The 13,229-nt window shown below is 40.4% G+C and overlaps 1 protein-coding gene and 1 non-coding gene across 2 annotated transcripts in view; both read right to left on the reverse strand.

Moving 5' to 3' along the window:
* Positions 1-13,229, reverse strand: part of HAUS6 (HAUS augmin like complex subunit 6) — a 2,286,143-nt gene that overhangs the window by 764,114 nt on the left and 1,508,800 nt on the right. The gene's annotated exons all lie outside the window — the stretch shown is intronic.
* On the reverse strand, positions 4,360-4,490 carry LOC122793843. Its single transcript, XR_006363567.1, has one exon.

Genomic DNA, 13,229 nt, shown 5'->3' on the forward strand with positions numbered 1-13,229 from the left:
AAGGTTTCACATGACTGGAAAAGCCTAATATTTTAAATCTAGATTCACTGTTGTCCAAGAAAACAGAGAAAGTCAGGCCAATTCTAGAAATAACTGATCCAAGTGCATTTAACGCAAAAGAAACCGGTCTAAAGATCATGCTTCAGTCCATCCTTACATGAATGTGTTAAGTAGACTGTGTGACCCTATGGACCTCCAAGCAGCCACCTTCCACAAAAAAGCCAAGGATTTATAAATGTGTCTATACTTTCCAGTAAGAGACAGTCACTACAATAAAATGTTGGGACAATTCTGTTTGGCTTCAAATGCGTCCAGTCTGTTCATCAAACTTAAGTCCATATCAAACAGCAAGGATCCAAAACTTTTCTAATGCTGGATAAATAGCTCCTTGCTAAAACACAGGACATTTCACATCAACATAAGGACTTTGTCCAAAATAGTTCCTTCTCAAGGAGCCTAAGTCTCTTCTCTTAGTTCAGGCACTTACTTTTACAAAGTAATGTAGACATAAGGATTTGTTGAACTCATGTTCTTCCACAGCAAGTTGTCACAGAAACCTCCCAAGCAGTTACAGTAGAAACAAACCACAAGGCCATGGGTCTGATGGTAGAGTTACTTTACATGGTCAGCATCATACAAGGATCCACAGAATTGTTTTCCAGGTGATCCTTAGGGTTCAGTGGTCTCAGCATTTTGACTTCCTTCATTCCAGTTAGATTTGCAGAACATGCTACTTGCCTTTAGCCTGGTGGCTAAATCTAGCAATTCTCATAACAGAGATATTTTCAGTTCCATGTTTCTCAAAAAAAATGTCAAAGATGCATCTGCAACAGTATGGTGATGGGCACACTTCAGTATACTGAAGTCTCTCTTGCACATTCACCATTCTTGAGATGAAAACACTGCTTCTGTCTTTTCAGAAATTTCAACACCGTCTTCAAAAGGAAATCCTTTCAGCTAAGTCAGACAATATGACAAGAGACTGATGCCTCAAATAAATGGTAGGATCCACTCTTACCCATGCAGTCACAAGACCTTGAGGGTGGGGAAGTGAAATTTCAATGATTCCTGGTAGCAATGCAGATCTAATGGGGATCACATGCACGGTTTCACAGATTAAGCCACTTACGTTGGACAAGAGGCTTTGCAGTACAACCATGGCTCAACAAAAATCTTTGGTATGCATATTCTCTCCATCCATCCAGCACCACCTGCTCCAGATTCTTTTCAATAATCGTCTCCACAGATTGGGCAAAGGATGCTTTAACCTATTACCCTTGATAAAACAGCATCTTTTAAACTTCCCTCACTTCCTCTGTAACATTCATCAAGATATAACGAATCTGGCCTTGTGTAGTGTATCACCCACTTTTGGTCCAGGCAGATATGGTTCTCGTTTTCTCAGCACTACCTCCTTCACAAACCTGAGGCTCTGGGGCTTCAAAGATGCTGCTGTCTCACTTGGCATTCCATATCCAAAGGCTAAAGTCAGGCAAATTAGTTTGAAAGACAGCTGAATATCCACATTTCTCACTGGCCTCAATCATTCCCATCTACCAAATGGCCTCCTATTCAAACAATGTACAATGATATATGGACCTGCATTCCCATTTGTGCAACATAAAATAAATGCAGATCTCTTTCTTGCTCTAATTCTGCTGGCCCTTAGGTATTTGTTGGAAACCTTAGATTGATTTAAGATATTCTTTCACAAAGTTTATTTGACCAAAAGTGTATCAAGATTCAGTTTCCACAGCACATTTTAAAGTCTGCAATGCTTTTCCTGCATCCTTGGGGTAACTGTTTTATGCTTGGGAAACGTACCCTTCCACCCTTTAATTCAGCTGTATTACTGGAAGTGATACGTTTATCTTGGAAGACTCTCTAATGGGCATTATATTTACTTGAAAACTGCAGGTGCCTTCTATCAAATCTCCTTCTCTAGTTTTTACAAAGACTAGAACTAATCCATTTTTTATGGTTGCTACTGACACTAATTTATGTAAATCCATCATTCTTCCTAAAGTATTCTAACCATAGACAGTGTCTTCTTTATTGTATGGATGTCCACATACAATTTTGATGAATACCGGCTCTGTGGTGGTGGTGCTGCGGTAGCATTGTTGCCTCATAGCAAGATGTTGTCCCATTCGATTCTCAGCTAAAGCGTCTTCTGCGTGGAGGCATACGTGAATGGGCATGCCTTCGTTGAAGGTTGTGCATCAGGGCTGGTAACCCGGTACATAAAAATCCACTACCAATCATTAGCTGACAGGAGTTCCGCTGTGGTGACCCCTAACCGAGAAAAGCTGAAAGACAAACTAACAAGCCGGCTCTGTATCTTTTGTCAAGCCTGGACTGGGCATTAAAGGTACACAGCACACCATTTCCACATGGCTAGTCAGCTGTATTCCTTTTTGTTATGAGAAGCATGGCAAAGGTTTATTTGCAAATCCTAGAGCTGCCTTTAAAGAAGCATTAGCTACTAATGTAGCTTTTCTCCTTACCACCACCACCATAGCAAAAATATCTTTTCTAAACATGTCTGAGGCACTAAAAAGTTCCAGGTCTTCTTACGGGATCATAGGTAAGTACTAGGCAAGCTGTCATTGCAGGCCATTTTAAGTCTAGCCAGTTTTCCTTTTTGTACTTGAAATAACTTATCCCATTTGGTTACAGATTGGCTTTACTCATCCCATGGTCGATAATTATATATTACCCCTAATAAGAATAATTGGGAATCATACAATAGAAAATTTGAGAGGAATTATGCATGGGATAAATCATTTACCTGCCACCTCTGTCCATTAGTAGTACAGAGGGCAGTACTGGGGTAAAGTTTATTTTCCCATCAATATTTCTAAGTCGCTCCTAAATATGGACAGGGATGGACTTTGTTTTATGTGGATGGGTGAAGCTAATGTCAGTAGTATGTTCCCATGACAGTGGCAACCAAGACTCTGTTTGGTACTCCATCTTAGATGTTACTGAAAGTGGACTTCTCAAAAGACAGTATAATAATATATCTTTGAGAAGGCGGGCCACACTTGGTAGTATACCCTTCTATTACCTCATATCTATGTCTGCTCCCCTCCTCCTCCTCTGCTTCTCTGTCAGCCTAAGCCTTTTCTTTGACTTCAAAGCTCAATAGACAGGGATGCATTGAAAATGATGGGGAAGGCCAATGGCTGCTGTTATCTACATAGCAGTTTTAATTTCTGTGGAGTACAGCCTAGTGATTATACAGTATAGTCCACTATAACCCTTGCGGAAGGTACCTATAGTGGTCAATTAAGAAATTAAGGTTGAAACCCCTCCTCTCCCTCTAGAGAAACTCTTAATATGTACCAAATGCAAGCATAGTCTTAAATTTCTTACAAAACTCTTCCTCCTGACAGTGAGAAAGAAAAAAAACAGGCCAAGAGAAAACTTAAGGGTTTGATAAAACAGGAACCTATGTGCTAAAATGGTTGTGGGTGTCAATGATAATGTCTACTGTTGTTTTCATGTGCTTTTTTTGTAATTAATGGAGACAGGAAGGGGATGTAAAACAACTGAACCTATCCTACAGTATCAACAAAAAATTAAGAAAAAAAGCAACCAGTTTCATGTTAACTGACAAGGTTAAGGAGCTGCTTTTCTAGTAAAAACATGTCGGGCATTTAGACATAAGGAAAAGCCCATTTTCCCAATCATCATCCATTTATTCTAAAAGGTTCAAGTTTTCCTCATGAAACACAAGGGGAGACAAGGCAGGACTTAAAACATAGTGACAAAATGTACAACTTGAGGATGGCAACATTGTGAACAAGAAAGAAATAAGTACATGGCAATGCTATTCCTCAATTGTCCCCTCACATAAGTATATACCAAGAGAATTCTGGTCCTACAAATATCCAAGGTAGTAAAACTTTGCTAAAGAAGAAAAAAAAAAGTCACTGAACTTCAAAGCAAATTAACACATTTGTGGTAAGAAAGCATTGAGGAGGAGTTGCAAGCACCCCTTTCCCAATGACATGGATGAGAATAGAAGAAACTTCAAGTCAAAGCAAAGGGGAACAGTAACAGAACTGGATGTTTTAACATTTCTGGTTAGACATTCAATATTAGATTATCTGTTCACACACACTTTTTGCTATCCAAAGTGAAAAGCTACATAGCAATTGCGTCATAAAGTACCCCACAAACTAACTAGGCAAGAAAAAAAAGTAAACTTGAGTGCATGGACACTGCAGTAAAAATCAGCTTAAACAAAGTGCCAAGTTAAATAAGGAGCAGGTCCGTGCATGCACACATGGTTTTATTATCAAAGCAGTTCAAATCACAAAGTTAACAGTGCTACTTAAGCATAATGATTAATTCTGTCTGTCCCGTATCTGTCCGTTACGATTTCCCTCAATTCGTCCCGGTCAAAAAAAGCCAATTTTTCTCTAGGGAGTAGAATGTGACGAACAGAGAAAACTTAGCTCTATCCGTGTATCACCCTCCCTACAGAGCATACAGAAATGGCTGCCAACCACCATCTCCAGAAGGCTTTGTGAAAAACAGAAATGAAAGAAAAACTATAATTCTGTAATGACATTATGTCTTACAATAACTCATACACCTACAAAATGTTGCATCTTGAAAGAAACACTATGCACTCACCAGAATTAGATTTCTCTGGTCTTTATCCGGACACTGGTATTGAAGGACTGCTGCCTTTGATGGCCTCTAGAGAAGGAAAACAACTCTCAGTTTGAGATCCTCCATACCCTTTCATCCTCTGCTCCTGCTGCCTTCTCCAAATAGAGAATGTCAACATTAAGCAAGGAACTACATGCAAAGGGACACTCAGGAAAGAGTTCTTCACAAATCCATCATAAATAATTGAGCAGGACAGGATTGTTCCAGGGTCTGAACAGAGATAAGAGAAAAGTTCCTGGGGAATTATGACAAAAAATTGAGGGCATATGATGTTGAACGCAAAGCAAAAAGTAGCAGCAGTGTCTCCCACTTGAGTATGTTGCGTTCTACTTTTCCAGTGACGGACTACTCAGAGCAATAGTATTCGTCTGCTCAGTTCAACCACAATTCCAGTGGTAGCCCCAGAGCCGGATCATGATCAAATGAGGCACTAGGCAGGGTAATAGATCGGGCCTTCCCTCCACAGCAGCAGCACCCCCCAAATCATTCTTGCGTTCCATTACTTGTCTCTCTCTCCAGTTACCAAAAGCATTGTTAAAACCTGTTCATGTGAATACTATTTTTCTTCTTTAGCTCTACAATGATTAGAATTATTTAAAACTTTTATTTCAATTTTTGCAGCAAACACTGATGGCATTTTGCTAAACAATACAGTCTCACTATGAAAACAGACTTAGCAAAACAGTAAGCTTCTCTGTCCTTTAAACTCACAATCATTGAAACAGCAAGATTCTCTGTCCTTTAAACTCACAATCATTGAAACAGCATTGAAACCCACATTCAAAGAAAATACATCTGGCAATTGGCGTATTAAGTTCACCTTTGGGCTGTTTTCAAACCACAGATCCCCTTCACAAATGCATTTGCTCTTCGCTGCCCAGTCCTGATTGTATTAAATTATATTCCTTGTACAATACAGCGCAACTTGTTGTGTGCATTTTAAATTTGTAGGTTTGAACATACTTCCAATAAGCAATGAAACAAAACATATGAACCAATAATGACAGAACTACCCATCACAGAACACTTCAATAAAACGCCACTCAAACTTCTGTCATTATAATCCACCAATACCACTCAATATGCACAATCTCTGTAGAAGTAAAAATCATCTTAACTACTCCACATTAAAGAGATCTATAGCTAATGAAGAGGTTACTACTGGCAAACATTTACAGTGTTTTATGTACAGATTCAATCTCTATTGCCTTTGAAGAATAAATTGCCCATGTTAGACAAAAAAAAAAAAAAAAATTGGTAAACTGGTAATATTGCAATAGGGAATGGCTGTCAAACAGGCAAGAGATTCATGGTTACTAGGGCATCTCATCCAAAGGAAGATGCTCAGGAGTGCAGCAGCCCCATTCCCCTTTAAACAGCATTGCAATATTAACACCCCATCTACATGGTGTTGGGAGTAGAACCCACAGCCTTCTGCATCAATGGTAACTACGCTACCTCTAACACTTTCAAATTTTCTAGTAACACTGATAGCCATTTGCTAAACAAAACATCTCCATATTGAAAACAATGACCAACAGTAAAATACACAGAAAAGTGCAGTTGTGTAAACTCTTACCATAACGATACATGTCCTTCTCTTTGCTGATGCAGTATTCAGATCATCAGAAATCTCCTACCTAGGGCAGCCTGATGTATGGCCAGAACACCAAAGCCTTAGGTTGCTTTAAGGTATGCCTTACGTCACATGTATGTGCCTAGTGTAGCATAGGGCAAAAAGGCAACGTCCAGCTGTACCATCCTAAGAACTTTTGATACCAGTTCGAATGCCATCTCTTGATTGTAGGTCCGAACACCTATGTTCTGCTGCCGGTTTCACCGAGCAGCTGTAGATAACTGCCCCATCGGGGTTTCTTTTATTTACTTGTCTTTTTGTTGCTTGTGGGGTTTCATGTCATCCAAGAAGGGCAAATTCCAGTGTGGGAGACAGAATCTCCATAAAGACGGTCACATATAATGTCTGCTTTGCCTTGGCACATTGCACAGCAACAAATGGAGAGATGATAGATATCTCCCACCTTGTGGTTGAGGGACCACTTGTGAGGTAAGAAGATGGACCTGCTGAGCTTATCTGCTATCACACTGGACTTCCCCGTAATGTGCACTGCCACTAGAAAGTGACAGGAGGCTATCACCCACTGCCACACTCAGCTTCTCGACACAGGGGTAATATCAGTTTCCTCCTTTTTTGTTGATATACCAATCTCTTGACATACTGTCTGAATCACAATTGTCTCGAGAGGGAGAGTGTCTTGGAGTGCTTGCAACGTAAGAAGCATTTGCAACAGGTTGTAGAACTAAGTATGTCCTATATGAGTCTCTTGATTGCAAAACAAGGATAGATGTTTTCAAGCCACAAGACTTGCTTGTTACTTTAGACAAAGTCCTTTTATACAGTTAATTCCTCATGAGGAAGGGATGGAGATGGTTAGATCTGAGTTAATAAAATCTAATAGATTTTCTAGGAATACTGTGACTTGTCTTATGGAAATTTTAGACAATAGTAATGGGTGCCACTGTGGCACCCAGCTATGCAAATGTATTTATACATGGGTGGGAGAGAATAAACATTTTTGAGTGCTTATGTGAGACACTTTTTTTAAATGTTTTACAGATGATATGCTTTTCATTTGGAGAGGAAGTACAGACCTGTTACAAGAATGTTTAAATTATGTTAATATCAGTTCCTTTTTAAAGTTCACCTCAGACTGTAGCCATACTAGTATCAATTACCTCGACGTATCTGTCTTTAAGGAAAGAGATAGATTAACTAAAATACCTAAGAAGGATGTGCAGAACAATTCTTATCTACACTATGGAAGTATGCACCCTAAAAAACTAAAGTCAATATTGTAAAAGGACAACTAATGAGACAGTGCTAGTTTGTGTAAAACATTTATCGGTAGAGGTTATCCTGAGAATTTAGTAGCAGAATATACAAAGATATATAAGAAAAGGAAAGACTGCACTAAGGAAAGTGGTTGTACTAGGCAAATAGATTACAAAACTTTCATGCAGATTACCAACAGTGTAGATGCTAGAGCTATTAAAAACATTATTTCAACCAACTGGAAAATTTTAAAAAGATGCCCAGAAAGGTATAAAGTAGTGGGGAAGCTTGGACAAAAAAAAAAAAAGGAAAAACTAACAAAATTTTTTCAATCAAAATTGAAAGCCCCGCAAAAGAAGTGTGTTAATCCCGGCATATTTAAATGTTTAAATTGAAATTTATGCCTTTTCTTATTAAGTGGTGTTTTAGACGTTTGCATAAATGGTTTTAACATCTAGGTGAAAGGAAGGTATACATGCAAGTCAAAATTTGTTTAATACTGTGTATGCCATGCAGGTCATTTTATGTTGGTCATACCAACAGACCTGTATAAAACATATGAGCACAAATATGCTGTCTGTGGGGAAGAGAAAAATGCTCTTGAAAAACATTACAAAATAACTAAATGCAAAATAGATTTTAAGTTTGTGGTTTTAGATGAAGTAAAAGACTTTGAGAGGATGTTTAATGTTGAAGAACTAAGGTGGTTGGAATATCTTTGGCAAATACGATTAAGTGCATTTTCTCCACCTGGTCTTAACAGACATAATTATGCTTTTTTGAGAAGGAAAGGGTTAAAACATTAATTTGCAATAGTATATCATGTAACCCTAGAGGTATACATTAGTGTTTCTAATTGTATCAGCCAGTCTGAAAAAAAGTCTTATCATTTGAGACAAAAGTGCTTACTGTTCAACATGTTGTTCTTTGCAACCAAAAAGAACCTTGAGTAAGTTCTGGATCATATTTGGTCTGGCGAGACCTCTTGTAGGACTCATTTTGCAACTGCTGAATTTATCAAGTTGCCAGCTCACTCTGACTGGGTGGAACATCGGTGAAGTTGGTTATTGGGAGGGGCGGAAGGAAAAAGGGTATGGTACATCCTCTGGTAATAATCCTCTGCACCAAAGTGCCATCTGTTATTTTCAGCCAGGCCGTTTGATCCAGGGAAAATCGACCCCCGACTGCCTCCAGAGGAAGACAATCAGGCTTCCTTTTAGGAGCGCTGATAGGGTCTGTCAAAGAAAGCATAGCTGAACCCTGCATTCTGTGGGCCTCTGTGGGCCCACAAGGGGGTCTTTTGCCATTATTTCCCTGTCTGCCTCTGGGAGGATCAGTATCACGCATCTTAGAATGGATGTTGAGATTTTTCTTTTAACCACATTTTACAACCAACCCGTTGATTCCTTGAAAAGGTTCATTGGGGGGGGGTCAAAAAATATACTCCAAAGGCAGACAAGGGTTTTCCATATTTCTCACTCCTGGAAAATATTTCTTTCATAGTGGGTCCAAAAAGTAAAGATCTGCCAAATGGAGCACTGACATAAGATTTGAAAGGCTGCACAGAAATCACACAGATGCATCCAGGCATGCCTCCTGATGGATATGCCTCAACTCGCCACCCGTGAGACGCCTTCTGTTGCATTGGAGGGGAGCCTCACGGATGAGTTCACAATCGATTGTAAAGTAGTCAACTGAGGGTCCACAGATATAATGGCTCCTTCAGTAGTAGTCCTTGTTAAAGAGCTGGAAATTCGTTGAGTACATCTCTTTGTAATCTTGTGAAGTAGGCAAGATAATTCAGCGAACGTATGACAAAAGTCGCTGAAGGGTATACTCACTTCCCAAACCTGTCCATCGCCCTAGACTCCTTACTGAGGGGTGGGGGGTGGACAGAAACTCTCTTCAGAGAATTTTCATTTGGTGGCCGCAGCTACAACAGTATCAACTGGTACGCCCTTACTCCAATACTTGCTTTCTACTGTAAGTGCCATCACTTTTATCTCATCACTTAAGGATGGATCAGTCGAGTCAGATTACTTCGAAGTCTTTCGACAAATTAAATCCACCAATCCATCAGCCAGCGGGGCTACCCAGGAGGTAGATGGGCAAGTGGTAAACTTCCAGAAATAACTCTTCAGGAGACTGGATGTGGACAGACCAACCACCCTTTTGTTTTAGAAGTTAGAGGTTGTCTCCTAAGGAGAAGTCATCGGGTAGCAATTTGGGAGACCCCTCGCCCTCATCAAGTCGGTGTCTATGGTGACAGACACTTGGGGTGAGTCCAGATGTTTCCTCTTACACGGTCTCTTCCTAGGGAATTCATCAGTGGGATGATTCAGGGAAGTATCGGAAGAGTTAAGAATTAGACTGGATAGACTGGAGGGCTCTGGACAGGTTGTCCCAATGATGTAGAGTGGTGAGGATCACATAAAGCCAGGTGGGGGTGGTCAGCGGTGGAGTTAAGAAGGAAGGACCCACGTGATCTGTAGGTACAGAGAAGATCCTGTTCACCACCTCAAAGGCAGACTTCCCCCGGGGAGGAGACTAATTGAGCAGAGTGAGGGTCTCCCTGGTCTGCCAGCACCGCCCTCCCTGCAGGCTGTCCACCCCAGGAGGAAGCCAGAGCCGAACTATCAAACACCAAAACTCCAAGAGGGAGAGAAGGCTCTGCGAACCTTGTAGTTAACTGACCCACCTCAGATCCAACGTGGAAGCCTTTGCCCAGAGACCCATCCAGATCCGAAAAGGTGGGAGCGGACAAACTCAGATTCATTGGATCCAACGCAGATGGGCCCATTCCATGCTCTTTTTTGAGGGCGAGGCCAAACAAAGATGTTACCTGATGAAAAATCACGATAATTGCGTTGTAGTTTCTTTAACTTAACTTGTTGGACTTTTAAATCATAGTTAGAAGCTACACATAGTATGTCCATAAGTTTATTTTTATGGTATTGTTTAAAATGCCTACAATGACGCAGATTTTATTTTGAAGCTTGTCTTAACAATATTGCGCCAAGAGGCTTACATATTTTATGCAAGCCAGCACAAGAGGAACACTATCCCGAGTTGCTGGCATGCTGGCAGCATATTAACTTACAAACTAGTAAATCATATATGAATTTACTTATTTCCATTTTGCAACCTGAAAAGGATGCACTGTTAAAGCTGAAGACTTACGTATTCAGCTGAAAAGAGACTACAAAACTGAATACATGGAATGCTTCAAATGATGACGCAGCTACACCTGCACCTAATCAACAACATGAAATAGAATGCTCAGACTTCGCTAACTTAAAGAAGCCCAACATTCTTCATTCACAGGGGCCTGTCTTATTTGGTACAGAAAATAATGAAACAGCATCCACTAATGTCACTGAGGCAGTGACTGAAGGACAAACATTTGTGGACATTAATCTGGACACTACAGCTAGCCAAATGGAAGAGTCTCGAAGCGACAGGCTGGACTTTTCCACAGTGGGAGCCAAACCAAAACAAAGTGCCAATATGCCTGCAGCTGTTGTTACACCTTCCTTTTCTCCCTCCTCCTTTTTTCACATTAACAGCACCAGTGAAGAATTCTCGGAAGAAGAGTTTTTCACATGAGATGGACAAAGACTACAAGAGACGATGGACCTCCAATTGACTGTTGATAATGCATGCAACTTTTGCAATGTTCATAATATTTCAGGTATTTCTCTTTCTGAATTACAATCAGTGTTAAACAAGGGTTTAAATTTTGTACAGAGTACAGGGACAGATTTTTGCACTCTAATACCTGAGCTGCTATACTTTGCACGGAATGCAATGTTGAAACAAATGTTTAATGACACTAACAGTGTTCAAACACCTCGTATATTGAAGCAACCTAGCACTTTTTCACCTACTTTAAATCCTACACTGTTGTTGTTTATTAAATCATGTAAACGTGAAATTGAACAGTATCTAGAGAACACACATAGATCTATGTATTTTAACTTGGACCAACCACATAGAAATGCACTGCAAAAGCTAAAGAATAATACCAACAGTTATAAAATCTGCTGACAAGGGTGGTGCTGCTGTTGTACTTAGTAAGGAGTTTTATAACACACAAATAGAAGTGTTGTTAGTTGACAAACGGACTTTTCTTCAGCTGTCACCACTAATGGTGAATTCTTATATACACAAAAAGTACACAAATCTTTATTTAACATGGAAAAAAATGGTTTGATAGACCATGAGCTGCTGACATTTTTATATATATACACAACACCCTACTATTCCAGTCTTTAAAACCTTACCAAAAATTCATAAGGATCTACACCACCCATGAGACCCATAGTATCGTGTAGGGGTTGGGTAACAGAAAATATTTCTGTCCGTTTAGAATGTACTCGGACCAATGTTACAAACCTTCCCTACAATTCTGAAAGATATTGCTACATTTCTGGAATCATTGGGTGTTTATTTACAAGAGAACAGTGACATTTCCTACGTTTGTTACCCTAGATGTAAAGAATTTGTTCGCTGTCGTAGAAAATCAATATGGTATTACTGCCATAGAAGAAATACTGAACAAAAAGGTGAATATACATACAGGTTCATAGGTAGGTACTAGGCTATAAGCCCAGCCAGAGTGTGTCGGCTTTCGCCGCCCCATTGATTAACTGATCCTCTGTCAAGCAGAACCAGTGAAGTGATCCCAGGGGGTGTATTTTCTGTTACCCATCCACTCGTCAAGGTTTCTCTTGAAGAGTTTTAGTGAGGGGCTCCGCCTGATGTAATCTGGAATTTTGTTCCAAAGCATGGGGAGTCTCCGTGACATAAATATATCCCTCTAGCATGTTCTATTTATTGTTGTGATGAGGTTTTGCTCACTAGAGTGCGTGGCTCATGGTGACTTGGATTTCTTTAGGTGGAGCATGTCCATCAATTCTGAGTTGGACATGGCTTTGTAAGTCAGGCAGAAATTTCCTCTGAGTAAACGATATGCCACTGGGTGCAGCCCAAGTTTTTTTCAGTCGGGCTGCATAGGACATATGTTTGAGGCCAGCAATCCTCTTGGTGAGGTACTTTTGTGGTCCTTCCAGCTGCTGGAAGTGTCTTGTGAGGTACATCCCAAATGGGGCATTGTACTCTATGATGGGTCTGAGTGACGAGTAGAGGAGCACTATAACCTCTATTTCTAGATGCGAACCCTTTAGTAATAAGATGGGCTACATAGAAGGATTTTCCAACTACTTTGGCAATATGATTGTCAAAGGAGAGATTACAATCTACCTGGGTCCCCAGATTTCTTATTACCTCTTCTGTATTACAGGGGCTGCCACCTATGTGGTAATTTGTGGGTGTTTTGTTTTTCCCAAATAGAACGACTATGCATTTTTTGGCATTTAGCTTGAGGCCATGAATTTGACACCAGGTGTCCGTCTCAGTAAGGCCCTTTTGGAGGATGTCCTTGTCAGCCGGAGAGTCAATTATGGCTCCCAGTATGCAGTCATCGTCAAACATGGTTAGCCATAGTCCTCCTGTGTTTGCCTGTACTTCTGAGAAGTATATGCTGAACAGTAGGGGTCCCAGGACCGAGCCTTGTGGGACACCACTTGTGACTGGTTTAGAGTCGGACCTGGAGCCCCCTATTCTTACTGTGGGAGTTCTGTCTGTAAGCCAGTTGACAACCCATCTCGTGAAGTAGGGGTTTATGTTCAGG

This window comes from Protopterus annectens, chromosome 2.part0 (assembly GCF_019279795.1).
Source record: "Protopterus annectens isolate FY-2018-M chromosome 2.part0, PAN1.0, whole genome shotgun sequence".
NCBI lineage: Eukaryota > Metazoa > Chordata > Ceratodontiformes > Protopteridae > Protopterus > Protopterus annectens.